The sequence below is a fragment of the Eptatretus burgeri genome, chromosome 12 (genome assembly GCF_056783735.1).
Source record: "Eptatretus burgeri isolate ZD-2024b chromosome 12, Ebu_testis_v1, whole genome shotgun sequence".
NCBI classification, from domain to species: domain Eukaryota; kingdom Metazoa; phylum Chordata; class Myxini; order Myxiniformes; family Myxinidae; genus Eptatretus; species Eptatretus burgeri.
This window is the reverse complement of record NC_140972.1, coordinates 1,694,453-1,712,277: the sequence shown is the minus strand read 5'-3', so window position 1 is coordinate 1,712,277 and position 17,825 is coordinate 1,694,453. Positions and strand designations below refer to the sequence as shown.

At 36.9% G+C, this 17,825-nt stretch overlaps 1 long non-coding RNA gene and 1 pseudogene across 1 annotated transcript; both read left to right on the top strand.

The window, feature by feature from the left end:
* Window positions 1-545: 545 nt before the first annotated feature.
* Window positions 546-1,898, top strand: LOC147014971 (uncharacterized). Its single transcript, XR_015050090.1, has 3 exons — window positions 546-1,123; window positions 1,382-1,439; window positions 1,735-1,898. It is a non-coding gene; the product is annotated as an uncharacterized LOC147014971 (long non-coding RNA).
* A 1,269-nt stretch (window positions 1,899-3,167) lies between these two features.
* On the top strand, window positions 3,168-17,504 carry LOC147014970 (uncharacterized; annotated as a pseudogene).
* The last annotated feature ends 321 nt before the right edge of the window (window positions 17,505-17,825 follow it).

Below are 17,825 nucleotides of genomic sequence, written 5' to 3'. Positions count from 1 at the left end.
TCGGAGCCGTTGGGATTACGGATTTCTTGGGTCAAAACTAAGATCCAGGCTTTCGGTGACATCTTGGATGCTGCTGTCCTGTCTGTGTCTGTTTGTGGTGAGGATGTTGAGGTCGTGGATAGATTCACTTACCTTGGCAGTGATATTCATGTCTCCGCAGGTTGTGAGCCGGAGGTCAATTGACGTCTGGGTCGGGCCTGGGGAGTCATGGATTCATTGGATCATGGGGTGTGGCGCTGCCGGTACCTGTGCGGGAGGACGAAAGTCCGAGTCTTCAGGTCCTTGGTACTTCCAGTCTTGCTCTATGGGTGCGAGACTTGGACTTTGACCAAGGATCTGAGACGGAGACTTAATTCCTTTGGTACCAGGTCTCTTCGGAGAATCCTTGGCTATCGCTGGTCGGATTTTGTGTCCAACGAGCGGTTGCTGAGAGAGACTCGGATGAGATTTGTTACCTGCATAGTCCGTGAGCGTCAGCTGCGGCTGTATGGACATGTGGCTCGTTTTCCTGATGCTGATCCTGCTCACCATATTCTCTCAGCGAGGGAGTCTCATGAGTGGAGGAGGCCAGTGGGCCGACCACGTGCTTCATGGTTGCAGCAGGTTGACCATCATCTCAAGGAGATGGGGATGGGCCTGGCATCTGCCTGGGGGATGGCCAGACGGAGGCCCCTGGAGTTCCGGCGGAAAGTGGACGCAGCGACGCGCTGTTCTGGCACATGCTCCCATTCCTGACCTGACCTTGGAAGAAGAGCAGTTTACATATCACGACGAGGTGCATGAAATTAATGCTCTTATTGAAGAGGTCAATCATCTTAGAAGGGAATTGAAAAACATTTTTAATGACTGACACGACGTCTTATCACGGCCTCTGATCTTTTTGCCATCTTGTACCAATGGTAAAAAAAACTGAGACATGGACTCGCGCTCTTCCGATGAAGATAACAGCTCACTACAAAGTTGGTAAGTTTGTGTATGGTTTCCTGTTTGAACGATGAAGCAATTGATTATAAATTAAATCGTGATAATGCGAAAATATATATTTTTTCCTGGCAGGTCCTTGGAAGAAGTGGAGTTTACATATCACGATGAGGTGCATCAAATGAATGCTCTTATTGAAGAGGTGAATGATTTTAGAAGAGAATTGAAAAACATTTATAATGACTGGTATGAAGTCTTATCACGGCCTCTGATCTCGAATGAATTAAACCAATGGTGAGACACGTGCGTGCGTGTGTGCGTGTGTCTCTTTCCCTGTCTGTTTGTCTCTCTCTATCTCTCCCTGTCTGTCTCTTTGTATCTCTCTCTGTCTGTCTTTCTACCTACCTCTCTCTGTCTGTCTCCATCTATACCCTTGACTCATTATTTTATTTTTTTTCAGCTCGATCACACAACATCAGATGTTGAAGCAATCTGGTACAACACATGATTTTCTGGAGGTAAATGTTTCTGAATTATTATTTAGTTATTTGTTGATTTATTCTTTTATTAATATCACTCTCTCTTTGGAATGTCGCCTTATGTTGGTTGCATCATTAGTTTGGACGCGGTTTTGCCAGAACACTGGAATTCATTTTATTGGCCTTGGAAGGATGACAGGCTGAGTCGGCCTCCTGGTGTGTTAATTCAGTGGTCAACGAGGCTTGAACTTTGAACCAACACCAGGCTTACTCATATTACCATGTAATTATCTTTATAAAACCTAATTATTATCCACTTTTTGTTTCAAAACAGAATATGGTGTCTGAGTTTCGAAATCACAAGACATCTGAAGAAGATTGCTGGGAAAGATTATACATTCTCGCAAATGAATATTTAATATTTTCAATTTTGATTAATTATATTTGTTTTGTTTACAATTACTTGATTTTGAATTTCAAAAAAAGAATCAAGACATGAAGGGGAGGGGGGGGGGGGGGAGGGGGGGGAGGGGGTAGGTGCGCTCCCCCAATGACCCATCACCCCCTCATCCCACCCCTCCCCTCCCCATGCGTGTGTGGGGAAGGGTGGGGGTGGGATGAGGGAGGTGGTGGGTCAAAGGTGGGGCGCACAGGGGGATGAGGGGGTGGGGGCTTGTGTAGGCGGGGCGTGTGTGGGCGGGGCTTGTGGGAGGGCGTTTATGTGGGTGGGGCTTGTGTGGGCGGGGCTTCGGTGGGGTTTATGTGGGTGGGCTTCGGTGGGGTTTGTGTGGGCAGGGTTTATGTGGGTGGAGCTTGTGTGGGAGGGGTTTATGTGGGCAGGGTTTATGTGGGCGGGGGTTCGGTGGGGCTTATGTGGGAGGGGTGAATGTGGATGAGGCTTATGTGGATGAGGTTTGGGTGGAGAGATGGGTGGATGGGTGGATAATTTTTTAATTAAATAAACATGTTGTGTGTGGGGAACTAATTAACTAATCACTTATTTTGTGAATATGATGAATATGGGTGGAGCTTGTGTGGGGTTTGTGTGTGTGGAGCTTGTGTGGGGTTTGTGTGGGGTGGGGTTTGTGTGGAGCTTGTGTGGGGTGGGGTTTATGTGGGTGGGTTTTGTGTGGGCGGAGTCAAAAAGGGGTGGAGTCAAAAAATTTCAATTTATCTTTGTCTTTTGTAATTCCTGTGAATAAAATGAACCTAAAATCTCTTCCCCTTCCAAATCATATATCTTATAAGTCCAAGGAACCGTATCTATTACATCAACAATTTTAAAAAGTTCGTTCATCCATCGTTTAGTATAACCCTTTTCAAAATGAGATTTCCACCTATATATTCTTACGATATCACCAACTTTGAACTTAGGTTTTCTGATATTAATCTCTTTTTCATATTTTAATTTTGTAAATGTTTCTGATGGTTTCATATTTGTTGACGTGTGAACCGTGTCATTGTACTTATCCACAATATCCTGAATAAAAGATGACCATTGTTGTGAACAGAGTTGTGTGAATTTTTTATATAGTCTCTCTTTTAAAGTGCGATTGAAGCGTTCAATAACAACCGCTTTTCCTTCATTAAAGGTACTGTATAATGTAATACTGTTATTTTTTAGAAAATTCATAAATGTCTTGTTATAAAACTCTCTACCCTCATCAGTCCACAATTTTTTTTACGTTTTCTCTTACTTTTATTAAATATCTGTTGAAAGGCTAACATAAGAGTATTACCTGTTTTGTTTTTTTAATGGTTCAACCCATGTGTATCTACTCCTCAAATCAATAACGGTTAGAACATACTTGTACCCCTTATCATTATTGAGTTCAATCAAATCAGCAGACCAGATATAATCTACTTCCTTGGAATGAACTTTCCTTCTCTGAAACTTTGTGAATATTGGTTTATGTAATTCATCAGCTAATTGCTCTTCACTCTTAATGACATCATTAGAGCTTACAAGTTTTTTGAATTTCCAAGTCCAAGTTTCAATTTAGCACTGATCATCTTCTTCACGATGAACCTATCAACTTTTTCTCTCAAGGTTGGATTTTGTATCAGAGACAAATTATACAACATTTCTCTATCGGCTTCATGCTTTTCTTCCAAAGTTGTGGTATTCCCATAATCAATATCGTGTCTCATGCAAACTTCATCAACTCCATTGATTGGCTCACTCCAGGATTTAGGATTGTCTGCCTCATCTAATCTTTTATCCAAGTTTGTGCCTGTACCACAGAAAGAATACCCTGGTAGATGTAATTCCCCTGGTATTCCAGTAGTTGTAAATTTACTTCCTGATAACTTTTGTATATCTCCTCCAAGTTTGTGTTTGGAGATAAATTGATTTTTTTTTTGAACCACACACCGAACATATACCTTTTTGTATAACCCTGTTATTTTTATTTTTAATATATGAAATATTTTTAGTATTAGTTTTCTTTTTACATTTGAGACAATAACTCATTTATTTATGAGAAAAATTCCTGCAGAGTGCAAAAACATTTTTAGTTTCCAACATGCACATTTGAATCTTAATTTTTAAAACATAAAGAATCCTTAGAAATGCCTTCACTCTCTCCTCCATTTATTTAAGAAAAAAAAAAAATGAAAAACTTGAATTAAAATCCATGTCTTGTCGAAAGTATTGCAAATCGACTTGTCAATTCTTTGTTTTCCTCCTCGGTGGGTTGAGTTATTTTCTTTAATACCCCTAATCTTTTTTTAATCTCACTGGCTTCCATATTTTGATATTTATTCATTCTCTCTCTTTACTCCCTCTCGTCCCTCTCTCTCTCTTCCCTCTTTCCTCCCTCTCTCTCTCCTCTCTCTCTTCTCTCTCTTCTCTCTTTCCTCCCTCTCTTTCCTCCCTCTCTCTCTTCTCTCTCTTCTCTCTCTTCTCCCTCTCCTCCCTCTCTCTCTTCTCTCTTTCCTCCCTCTCTCTCTTCTCTCTTTCCTCCCTCTCTCTCTTCTCTCTCTTCTCCTTTTCCTCCTTCTCTCCTCTTTTTCCTCCTCTTTCTTCTCCCTCTCCTCCTTCTCTCTCTTCTCCTTTTCCTCCTCTTCTTCAACTCCTTCCTCATCCCTTATTATCCTTGAATCGCTTACACCCCATAGAATATCATACATATATTCATCAGGATTTCTTGTTATTCCTGTATCCAAAATAATTTTTTTTACAACAGGAAACCAATAAAATTTCTTTTGAATTTCTAAACGAGCCTTACCTTTTCTTAACTTTATAATTTTTTCATTATTTAACATTCTAATTAAATCTAAAGTTGTCGGTTTATCAACATCAGCATAATGACAATCTTTTATTGAAAATACCTCATTCTTATGTTGTAGAACATATTTATTAAAATACCGAATACCCTTTTCTTGAAGGTATGCTTGGACACAGAAATTATAATTTTCTTGAAGCCTTCTTGCTGTCATTTATGTATTAGAAATATATGTTAGAATAATATTATGGCACGAAACACCTCCCCATCTTCCCATAGTTAAATCATTTTGTATTTCTTACTTATTATATATAATCCTGTTTTTTCTGTTTTCATGATATAAACAAGGGCAAAAACATTATTATATTTACCCTTATTAAATTCTTTTATTTGTTGTTTACTAAACGTGGCCCCACAAAACTCATTCTCGATACCAAGTGGATAATATTCTTCCTTACGAGACTGATTTAATTGTTCCAGGTCTTCGAGGTTAATTTTAAATGACCAATTATACCCTAAATCATTCATATCATACCCCCATTGTTCTATTCTCATACAAACGATACGCCCTTCTTTATAAAAATTTATTTTAATTCGAACTGTGAATTCTGTATGACCTGGAGATAATATCAACACTTCTGTATCTTTGGAATACACGGCCGTTTTATTTAAGGATATATAGTGTGATAAATCGCTTAATCTCACCAAGTCATTCGCGTCAGTCGGGCTTGGATAATTTTTTAATTTATAAGCATTTTTCATGTTAATATTTTTGGTTATATTATATTTATGCCGTTCAACCTGTGCCTTTGTGTAATAATTTGATAAATCAATATCCAGTTCTTGGGATACACCAAAGATCAAACCATCTTTACCAACATAAGTCATTTATATTAGATTAAAAATAATATCATAAAATTTTTTATTTGTGTTGAGTTGAAATAACACATACAGACATAATTGACCACAACACTTGGAATTTAATTCTTGGACTTGAAATGTTTGATAAACACCATTCTGTAAGAATTTTATGACTTCAACAGGTGGTGGAAGACCAAAACTATCAAAATGATATTTGTCTTGACTTAAAAATACAAACCCAATGAGAACCATTCCCATTATTATCTTCTAAGTTCATAATAATATTCTTTGTATGTTTATCACATTTGTTAATCCATCTCTCATAGAAATAACCACATTATGAATTTTTAATTTCTTACAATATTTGACAAGTTGTAAATTTGATGTTGTATTCTTTCCAAATTCTTTAAACCACTCATCAATGCTCATTTATTTATTAGAAAGATATAATGCATAACCTCTTTTAGTTAATTTTACACCTGCTTGTGCAATAGAAGAAAGCATATCTCCAACTAACAATCTCGCTTTATCAGGCAGACCTTCAAGTTTTTCAGCAAAATCTACAATTACACCACTTCCACTAATTTGTTTATCCAACTCTTTGTTATGTCTTTCCAATTCTTTTTGAGGCTGGACTTGAGCCTTCCTTTCGTTGGCAGTTTTCACCGCTGTTGAAATACCACCCGTCAATGCTCCAACCGCACTTAAACCAGCAAATAAAGGAATTAGAAATGGGAGAAATCCTCCACTCGTCTCTTATTGAATATTTTTTTTCAACATTGGTTTTGTCATTTTAATTTTAAGTGAGCCAGTGTCATTCAAGATTTTAACCTGTTCTCTTGTGAGCAAAACATCAATTCTTACTGCTCCTTTTCTCTGAATTGTATTAACGTTAATCGTACAAGGCTTTTGATTTTGAACACAAGATGATAGTTTATGAAGATTGATTTGATTCACATATACCCCAGTTGGTACTTTGCCATTCATTTATTTAACAAAAAATTATGTGAGACTAATCACACCATTATCTGTATTAATCTGTAATTCATCAAGAAGACTTTAGTTTAAGCACAGATTCACCTGTAAAATAAACGAAATTTTCATAAAGAAAAAATTGTAGTTTAAGCACAGATTCACCTGAAAAATAAACGAAATTTTCATCAATAAAATTTTAGTTTAAGCACAGATTCACCTGTAAAATAAACGAAATTTTCATCAAGAAAATTGTAGTTTAAGCAAAGTTTTATTATATAAATATGGTCAATACAACGTACTGTGATGTTTGTAATCACGAATATAAACATTATAGAAAGCACCTCCGAACCAACAAACACACATTTAATCTATTTCATAAAATATCTCCTCTTGAGTTGGAAAGAAAACATTGTGATATCTGCTCAAAGGATGTTTTGAAGAGTAGTTATAATAGACATCTTCAATCACAAAAACACAAGAAAAATGAGTTTAAAGGGAGACTATTATATTGAAAACACTGATGGGGCATTTAAAGGGCATATAAAAATAAGGATTTTTCAATTTGGAGAACCCAGTCCATCATCAATAGTTGAATCAATTGAAATAGTGAAACCTGATGTTGAAAAATTTATCAAAAAGACATTAAAAGAAATGAAAACTTTAAAGTTTTATATGGGAGTGAAAATGAATATGAAAAGACAAGATGAAGAACAAACTCCTTATATGAGAACAGATCTTCATTTTATAACATCATTTCAAGATTTTTTGAATAGTGGGGTTTATGAAGAACTATCAAGACAAGAGGAGGATGTTGATAATACAGTGGTAGTAAGTGGATTCAATATTAAAAAAAATCATCTTTTTAGATATACACATTCTAAAATCAAACCCTCTTAAAGCTTCTTCTTATATTGAATTACCAAAAGAAATAAAATGAAAGAAGGCAGTTGTTAATATTAAGAATAATGATAATAAATGTTTTCTCTGGTCTGTTCTTGCTCACTTACATCCACCAAAATGAAATTCAGAAAGAGTAAAACAATATATGAAATATGAGAATACCTTGGACATTAAAGATTTTAAATTCCCAATGCCACTAACAGATATTCCTAAATTTGAGAAAAAGAATAATCTTTCTATTAATGTATATGGATTAACGGATACAAACAAAGTTCAAATATTAAAAATTTCAAACAACTATAAAAATGAAGAAACACACATTGATCTTTTATATTTTAGTGTTGGAAATAATTCACATTACACATACATCAATAATTTATCAAGATTAATCTCTTCTCAGGTATTCAGAACAGCAAACAAAATATATCCTTGTAAGCCTTATTGTCCTGAATGTCTTAATTCATTTCATACAAAAGAACGATTAGAACAACATTCAAAATGTTGTAGTAATCATTTAATCAGCTGTAATTACAATGCCTAAACCTGGTGAAAAGATTTCTTTTGAAGATTATAATAAATCTATCATGCACCCATTTGTGATATACGCTGATTTTGAGTGTATCCTTTCAAAGAAAAATACTGCTTCTCCTAATCCAAAAGAATCGTATACAAATAAATATCAAAAACATATCCCTTGTGGTTTCTGTTATTATATCAAATCATCTGTTGGAGAAAAGTATAATAAACTTGAACATTATAGTGGAAAAAAAGCTTCACAAGAGTTTGTAAAACGATTAGAAAAGGATTGTATAAGACTCACTAAATTAATGAAAGAAACAAATTAACCGATGAAATTAACCAAAGAAGAAAAATTAGAATTTAGAAAGAACAATATCTGTCATATTTGTGAGGGGGAAATTAAGGAGTCTAAAGTTAGGGATCATTGTCATCTTACTGGTAAATATCGAGGTCCCACTCATTCCTGTTGTAATCTTAATTATAAATTACCTTCTTTTATTCCAGTCTTTCTTCACAACAGCACCAACTATGATGCACATCTATTTAGAAATGAACTTTCAAAAACACCAGGGAATATTTCTGCCATAACAAACACAAGTCAAAAGTATATTTCATTTACAAAAATGATATTCACAAAACCTATAACTCGTATTCGGTTTCTTGATTCTTACAAGTTCATGGGAACACCACTAGCCAACCTCGCATCAAATCTAAGCTCCACGGGCTCTTTTCCAAATCTTAATTCATTCTTTCCAAAAGAGGAAATTCTAACTAAAGAGGGAATTCAGATTAAAGAGAGAATTCAAAGTAAAGAGGAAATTCTAATTAATGAGGAAATTAATAAAGAAATTCTTACTGAAGATGAAATTCTAATTATACAGAAAATTCGAACAAAGAATGAAATTCTAACTAAAGAGGAAATTCTGATTAAAGAGGGAATTCTAACTCGAGAGGAAATTGAAACAAGGAATGAAATTCAAAGTAAAGAGAAAATTCTTTCAAGTAAGGGAATTTATCCTTATGGTTGTATGGATTCATTTATGAGATTTAAAGAAGCACAACTTCCTTCAAAAGAAGGTTTCTATAATAACCTTTATGAAGAAGAGATAAGTGATAAGGAATATAAACACGCACAAGAAATTTGGAAAATATTAAAGATAAAGAACCTTGGAGAATATCATGATTTTTATCTAAAAACTGATGTTTTATTGTTAGCTGATGTGTTTGAAGCTTTTAGATCACTCTGTCATAATAAAAATTGTTATGGATTAGATCCTGCCCACTATTTCACAGCTCCTGGTTTAGCTTGGAGTGCAATGTTGAAAATGACAAAACAAGATATAGATTTAGTCAGTGATGTAGATATGCTTTTGATGATTGAGAAGTCTAAGAGAGGTGGAATATCACAAGTATGTTCAAAAAGATATGCTAAAGCAAATAATAAATATCTTCCAAATTATGAGAGTGAAAAAGATAGTAATTATTTGATGTACTTTGATGCTAATAATTTGTATGGATGGACAATGTCTCAATCTCTGCCTTATGGTAAATTAGAGTGGGTGGAAGAAAAGGATTATGAAAAGGCTTTGATGAATATTGTTATTTCTTCTCAAGAGGAATTGAATGAGGAAGAAGAAGGTTATTATTTTGAAGTTGATTTGAGGTACCCGAGTGATCTTCATAATAAGCATAAAGATCTTCCTTTTGCATGTGAGAAAGAAACCCCAAAGAAAGAATAGTTAAGTGATTGTCATAAAAGTTTTAATATTAAAGGTAAGTCAACAGAAAAGTTATTAACAACATTCTATGATAAAGAGGGATATGTTTTGCATCAAAGGAACTTGAGACAATATTTATCTGCTGGGTTGAGAGTACCTAAAATTCAGAGTTTTAAAATTTAAACAAAGTCCTTGGATGAAAAAGTATATTAAATTCAATACAGATATGAGAACAAATACAAAAGTAAAATTTGAAGGGGAATGCTATAAATTGATGAATAATGCTGTCTTTGGAAAGACAATGGAGAATGTTAGAAACAGGCAAAACATTAGATTTGCAACATCTTGGAAAGAAGCTTCCAGATTGATAAATAAACCAAGTTTTGAGAGAGAAGAGGTTTTTTCAGAGAACTTTTCTGCTATTCATATGAAAAAGGAAAGTGTTGTCATGGATAAACCAATTTATATTGGAACAGCAGTTCTTGATTTATCAAAGATATTGATGTATGATTATTTGTATAATGATTTAAAGAAAGAGTATGGTGAAAATGTTTCATTGTTGTATATGGACACTGATAGTTTTATTCTAGATATAAAAACTGATGATGTTTATAAAGATATGAAGAAAAATATTGGAGTATATGATACAAGTAATTTTAGTAAGAAGAGTGAGTTATTTTCAAAAAAGAATGAAAAGGTTATTGGTAAGTTTAAGGATGAGTTGTGTGGAAAAGTAATGAGTGAGTTTATTGGATTGAGAGCAAAGGCATATGCTTATAAGTATGGTGATCAGATTGATAAAAGGTTAAAGGGAATAAAGAAATATGTAATTAAGAAATCAATAACTTTTAGAAATTATTATAATTGTTTGATGAATAAGAAAGAAGAATATAGGAAAATGAATACAATAAGAAGTTATAAACATAAAATATATCGTGAAGAAGTAAATAAAAAGGCATTAGGAGCCTTTGATGATAAGAGATTTATTTTAGATAATGGAATAGATTGTGTTCCATATGGACACAAGTTTTAACGATGGGAAGATGGGTTGGGGTTTTTAAGGGCTACCGCCGTGTTTTTCACAATATATAAATGGTCGAACCAAGTATTAGTCAAACTAAAGAGTGGAGAAAATCTCAGTCTTGGTATAGAAATGGAAAACATAATGAATGTGAAAAATATCAAATAAGTCTTATTGAAAAAATATCTAAAACAAAGGTAAATAAAACAAATATGCGAATCAATTTAAAAACCAATAAGTTAGAGGATGTAAAGAAAATAATAAATATCTTTGAATGGACTGAAAAATTTGATGGTTATCAATTGAACAATGGAAAAATAATTTACTACAATCTCAAAATGATATGCAACTCAGGAGGTGGTCAGATGAGATGATTAAGAGAAGTTTATCATTTCTTAATGGCACAAAAGGGGTATCTTAAAAAATATAAAGATTCAAATGTTTTGTTTTTAAATATTTTAGATGGGGATTATTGTGCAAAGAAAATTAAACTATTGAAGGAATTTGAGAATGAACAAATGTTTATAGGTTCAATGAGTGAGCTAAACAATATGCATCGGTTATTTGATAAAGAGTGTCCTGAGGCTTAGACGTTTCAGATATTTCTTTAGAATCACCTTTAACAAATCTTTATCTTATTGCATGGGTTATTTGAAAAAAAGTGTCCCCAGGTTAAAAGGGGAGACAAATAAATATACCTTGGGCTAAAAAGGGGATTTATTTTTTAGGGAAAAAAAAGAAAAAATTCATCGCTGAAAATCCCCCATTCATTTACATAGGGAAAAGTGAGCCAGAATCAGTATTCTTACCCGACTGACTTTGAATGTCCTAGTGTTTGTTTGGCTTTGGAGCGGATGCCATTTATGATCTTCACGACAGGGGTCATCACATGATCAAATTTTTGTACTTTTGCACCAAATTTGTACCATCATTATGTACTTTTGCACATAATGCCTGCTGGTGAATGATGCAGTGGTAATGTAGAAATTTTGGGAAGTCTGTGTCACCTTTGCATTGCGCAATGAAGCCTGCATGTCGGCCCGTCATGGCGGGAGCCCCGTCTGTAGTCACCGACACCAGCTTTTCTAATGGTACCTTTTTCTCCACGAAGAAACTCTTTACCGCGATGTAAATGTCAACTCCCCTCGTTGTTGTCTTCAGGGACAGTAGTGTCAGGAGTTCTTCTTTTGTGGAGAAATCATCAAACACCATTCGGATAAACATCAGCTGCGGTGTACTGCTTCTGTTCACGGACTCGTCACACTGAATGCTAAACCACCGGCACTTCGCCAGATCCCGGTCCAGCTGCTCTGTCAAGTTCCCGGACATATCCGACACTCTTCTAACCATCGTACTTGCACCCAGTTGGACATCGGAGAGAGTGGAGATGACATCGGAACCATTCTTCTCATCTTTGAATGCAGTATTTACAATAACGATCATTGCACCTTTCAAGACCTCTCCGTCAAAGGCTTTCTTGTTCTTTATTTAAAAAATTGCAGCTCTAAATGAAGCTTCTGTTTTTTGTGACTTTTTCACTGGCCTCATGAAAAAAGACTGCTGCTTGCCCAAAGTTGCCTTTAACTCACAGGCTTTTTTGGCCCGTAGTGCGCCGCCAGGTGGGTAGTTAGTATGGTAGCTTTTGTGACAAGTACCGCAGTGTCTCTCCACATTGTGCCGCTTTGCCGTCGCCACAGTAGCCCCACAAATGAGACATGCGCACTTTTCTTTCATTGTTGTAAAAAAAGAAGAAGAAGAAAATAGTAAGTTTTCTTTCGCTTTTCTGCCATGTTTCGGGTAAAAACCGCACCTTGTGCCCCATAGTAGCTGCTCCCGAGCTTGTCTTAGCGAAAAGAGAAATGGAGATTTGACTTGCGTGGGAAAATGAACTCTGAACCCAGACTGGGTCAGATTTCATATATACATAAAACATTTTTGTTTTTTAAAATTTTATATTCAATATTGTCATTTTAAAATAAAAAATAATGCAAGTGTTATTGATTCAAAAAGAACAGCAACACAATGAAATACAAATTTAGATGGAGCTCCATGGTGACTAGTGCTATTTTTAGAACATGCCCTGCGGGCGACACACGTGGTCCCTGCGAGCGACCAAGTGCCCACGGGCACCTTGTTGGCTACCCCAGGTCTATACCATAAGCATAATTTCCAAGAAAACTAATTAATAAATGTCAAACTACAAAGAGCTTTGTAAAGCAAGAATTCATTAAAACAGAAAGGAAAAACAATTCCATATCTGACCAGGTGTGCCCTGTGGCAGGATGTGGGGGTGAAGGATAGTGAACTCTTGGTCAAGACATGCGTGGGCCAGTGTAACTCTTTTTCATGTAGATAAGATAATCAAAGACATGCTGTTTTTACCAGTCCTTGACTCTTGCAAACAGATCGATTTGCCCAAGCATTTCTCAGGGTTAATTTATTAAATCCACCAAGTACACAACTTTAATTTTATTTCATTTCCCACAAACTCTAGTTTTTTTTTAATGATGTGAACAAACTTTTGTACATCAAGGGTGATGAAGGTTGTGGTGAAGTTTCATCAGAATTGTGTGTGTAGTTTCTGAGAAGAAAGCAAATACCTCTTTTTGTGGGCAACCCTCCCCTGTAGACCCCTTTAGACGCCAATTTTTTTTAATGCCATGACCAAACTTTGGTGTATCATGGGTGATGAAGGTTGTAGTCAAGTTTCATCGGAATTGTGTGTGTCGTTTCTGAGAAGAAAGCAAATAACTATTTTGGAGGGCAATCCCCGAAGACTCCATTCAAACTTGAATTTTTAAATGCTATGAACAAACTTTGGTACAAACAACATACACAGTGATGAATGTTGTAAATCATATGTGCGGAAGCAATTGAAAGTATTTGTGGACAGACGGACGACGTGCCATCCCATAAGCTCCCCAGAACTAAAGCTAAAAAAAAGGAACATAACTATTTCAAAATTGCACCAAATAATGGATTGCTTCCTCACTTATCTTTGAGAAAGTCGCCTTACTCGCACCAAATAAGAATGGATTACCAAATAATGGATTACTTTACAAGAATTGTGATAAGAGAAAATGAAAAAAAAAAAAAAATATATATATATATATATATATATAGTATGAGGATGATAATATACCTTTCCTAAAAATGGAAGAAACTGATAAAATTAGGACAATGTTTCACTGATTAATGATACATGTTATGCATGACTAATTTCAAGGGAGACATCAACACATGATATAAAATAAATAAATAATAGATTATTTATTTTCTAAATATATAAATGTATGATCTTTTACCTGTCTGGGAAAGTAAGATAAAATTTCATAACCATAAAAATATGCCAATTTCACTTAGATGTCTAATAGTTGGTTCAAAGCAGATGTGGAAAAACTTGTTTGCTCTTAAGGTGCTCCTAATTGTCAACCTTTAAGATAATAAAATTTTTTATAATTCTCAAAAAGTCAACTTTTCAACTGAAGTATCAACTGCTCTCACAAGGGTTTAATGCTGGTCTTCAAAAAGAAGATATCGGTTTATTTAAACTTCAAAACAAATGACCTGGAAATGATTATGACAATGAAGTTATAATACAACTATTTTGTCACACACAGAAATATAAAAGGAAAAACACTCCTTCAGTATCTTGCAGTCTTCATGATAACATATGATACACTCACCCCAAGATTTGGATAAATCAAAAAAGAACTTGATTATCTTTGATTGTGTTAATCCATCCATCCATTGGCACCAGACTGCTACCAAAACAGTCTCCTGGGCTATTGGGCACAATCCTGAACAAGTCACTACTCCAACACAGGATATTTACAGGGCTCAATCATCCCAGCAAGCTGGTACTCTGTTGACCTCAGAAGGATGACAGGCCGAGTCAATCTCACTTGGTATTAATTTAACAGCCAAGCATGATTTGATCTCACAATCCAAGGATCCCAAGGGTGATCCCATAGGATCCAAAGCCCACCACCCCAACCATTAAGCAAACCGCAGGCATATTGTGTTTATGAGAGAAACCAAATGGTTATGGATAGTGACTGCACCAGAGGGCGACATTCCTCTTGTAATTGTATTTATCCGAGTCGATCATACTGTGACGTCCACAGGACTTGAACAGTCCCGCCAACGTAGAATGAGCCGAAACGATGGAGGCGGTTTATTTTTTATAACCCAAAGATGGCGGTTTTAATTTACTCCACAGCAAACGGGACGAGGAAGGTGGCACGAGTCGCTTTTCACTGAGTTAATAATGTTTATTTCTCTAACCAGAAATAATAATAAGACTCGGCAAGAGGAGCGATCCGGGGCGATTCGACGGGATGGTGGTGTGGGTTCGGGCGTGTGGAAAACACAAACAATTCCAATGGATATACAAATCTCAAACCCTCTAAGGCGCCAGGTACACACACACACACACACACACACACACACACACACACACACACACACACACACACACACACACACACACACACACACACACACACACACACACACACACACACACACACACACACACACACACACACACACACACAACGTAGCTGGTCCTGGTGGTCAGGCTGGCCCGTGGTGTAGACGCAACAGTCCCTGGATTGGCACCGGACGAGCTGGCGTTGCGCTCGTCAGGGGCAGGAGACACCGTGGTGCTGTCGACCTCCTGGTGTCGGCCCAAGTCTGCTCACAGCCGCCAGGGAGCCAGTTCTGGCAACAAGATGCGAGCAGGAGAGGGAGGCAGGTTCGCCCGCCGTTTGGCCCCGTACTCCGAGCCAGCAGAACCCCAGAGCCAACCGAGGTGAGGCACGAGGCACAGCAAGGCCACGAGACACGACGAATCGAGGAACGAACCAGCGCAATAAGAGAGCATGCTCCGAGACCCACAGCCTCGACAAGACGGTTTCTTTTTATGACTCCTCTTCTTCTTCTTTTCCCGAACAGAAGCTTTTTATACTCGAGTCCTCGTCACTTCTACTCGAGCTGTTTTATTGGCCCTCCGCCGTCGCCTTCCTCCAATCGTGATCAAGGGGCGGAGCCATCCGCAGCACTGTCCTGTGACGTCACGGCAAGCCTCCAGGGAATACTAAAAGGGTTTACGCAGACACACTTACCCTAACCCGTCTCCCTATCTAATTACGTGACAATTATCATTTCCCCCTTGAAGAAATGGACATTTACTAGACAACTTATCACCACTGAATTGCTACTTATTACATCGAGATCCTGGTAAACTCGAACAGCATGGCATACCTAATTAAACATCCTAATTCCCCTTTGAATGCATACCCCCCCTCAGACGTAACAATACTTTCAACCTCCCCATCACTTGATAAGGAATAATGTGAACATTTATTGTATTCAAGCTAAATTCGATAGATATTAATAATTTTTTGAGAGACAAGTGTTCAACATGATGTAGTAAAAGGGAATTTAAGGATTAAATGAAACAAGACTGGAAAATATAAATACTCATTTATTTTCCTTAAACAAGGTGAGATACAAAAGGATATTTTTATTATATAAACAATTGCATCGATAAATAGTCAAAATGACAGCTGTCATTATTAATCTTGTGAGTTAATCTGCTTCTGGAAAGAAAAAAAAACTTTCATAAATCTTGGTTCTTGAATAGTGAAAATGGTAAGTTTTTGGTGTATTTTAATATATTTTTTAAACACCCTGTGATTCTTGTTGTATTGACAACAACCGGAGCAATGCGATTGGGAGAAGTAGAAGGTGAATATTCTGACCACATTTCAATGGAGGAACATATGCGATTGAGGAACGAAGGCCAAATATTTGAGAAGGTTCCTTTGGGTATTAAAAATATTCACATTGTATGAATGAGTTAAAGAAACGAGAATCTGGTGGTCTTGGGATTCTAGAAACTAATCCAGAAGGAATGAGAACCTATTAAATATCTGCGTGGTAATCATTTCTGTCATTCGTTTCTACCCCCGTTAATCCACCCCAAACCCAACTTTCAAAATCCCTGTTTTCCTTCCTGAAAGTCACTGTAGTGTCCATCTTGTTTACCCCATGTTCCCCGCCCCATCCCTCTCCCTTCCACAGATCTCCTAATGTCTCTGTTCCCCACTGTTTTGTGCTTCCCTCTCCCACCCCTCTTGTCTCCTGCTCCCTTTGTTATATGTTCTGTGTGTTAACTCTTACACGAGCCTCAACAATGTATACAAAAAAAAATGCAGTCAAGATTTTATCATTCAGTTTTGATGTTGATGAAGAAACTTAATGTAAGTAGTTGTTGGATGTGATGGCCAGTCTGAGTCCCCAGTTTTCCACAGGGATCCCAACACTGCAGAACGTTTCGTTGAGGCTCTACAAAAGGAGGAAGCCAAGATCCAGACCGTCTGTGCAAAACAATGGTCATTGCAGATGGCCCCCAGGATCTGCATGCGCACAATGCAGCTGTGGCTTGCCATGTTTCCAACAAGTCCCTGAATGGTGACTCTGCATGCGACCACTGCCACATCACAGGGTAATATCACAGAGCTGCCTGCAATGCCTGCAACCTAAAATTGTGGCTGGATTAAAAAAAACAATAACTATTCCAGGAGTCTTTCACAATCTGTGGGGTTATGACTCACATCTCATCATACAGGCTATTTCTAAAGTTGAGGGCTGCCTCACCTGCACACCCAACAATATGGAGAAGTACATCTTCAGCCTGGGGCAGTTGTGGTTGATTGACTCATACCAGTTCCTACTATTATCAGTGGACAGGTGTGTAGCCGCTAACAAGCCTGAGGCATTTGAGATAACGGCAAAATATGAGCCAAATGTGCTGCTTTGGAAGGGTTTCTACCACTATGAGTATATGGATGGGAGTGCTTTGAGGAGCAGCTGACAGCCTGTGAGACTCTCTGCAGTGAGCTCACAGATAATGGCATTAGGAGTACATGCATGCTCAAAAGGTCTGGACCTCCTTTCAATGCTAGAATGTGGAGGAATGTCACGAGCTATACCTTCGCACCGATGCCCTTCTCCTTGCAGACATCTTTGAGATGTTCCGCACCATGTGCCTCCAGTATTATAAGCTGGATCCAATGCACTACTACACATTACCATGCCTATCATAGGATGTGTTCCTGAAGAAGACAGGTGTGGAACTCAAGCTGCTGACTGATTATGACATGCATCTCTTCATTGAGAAGGGTCTCTGTGGGGG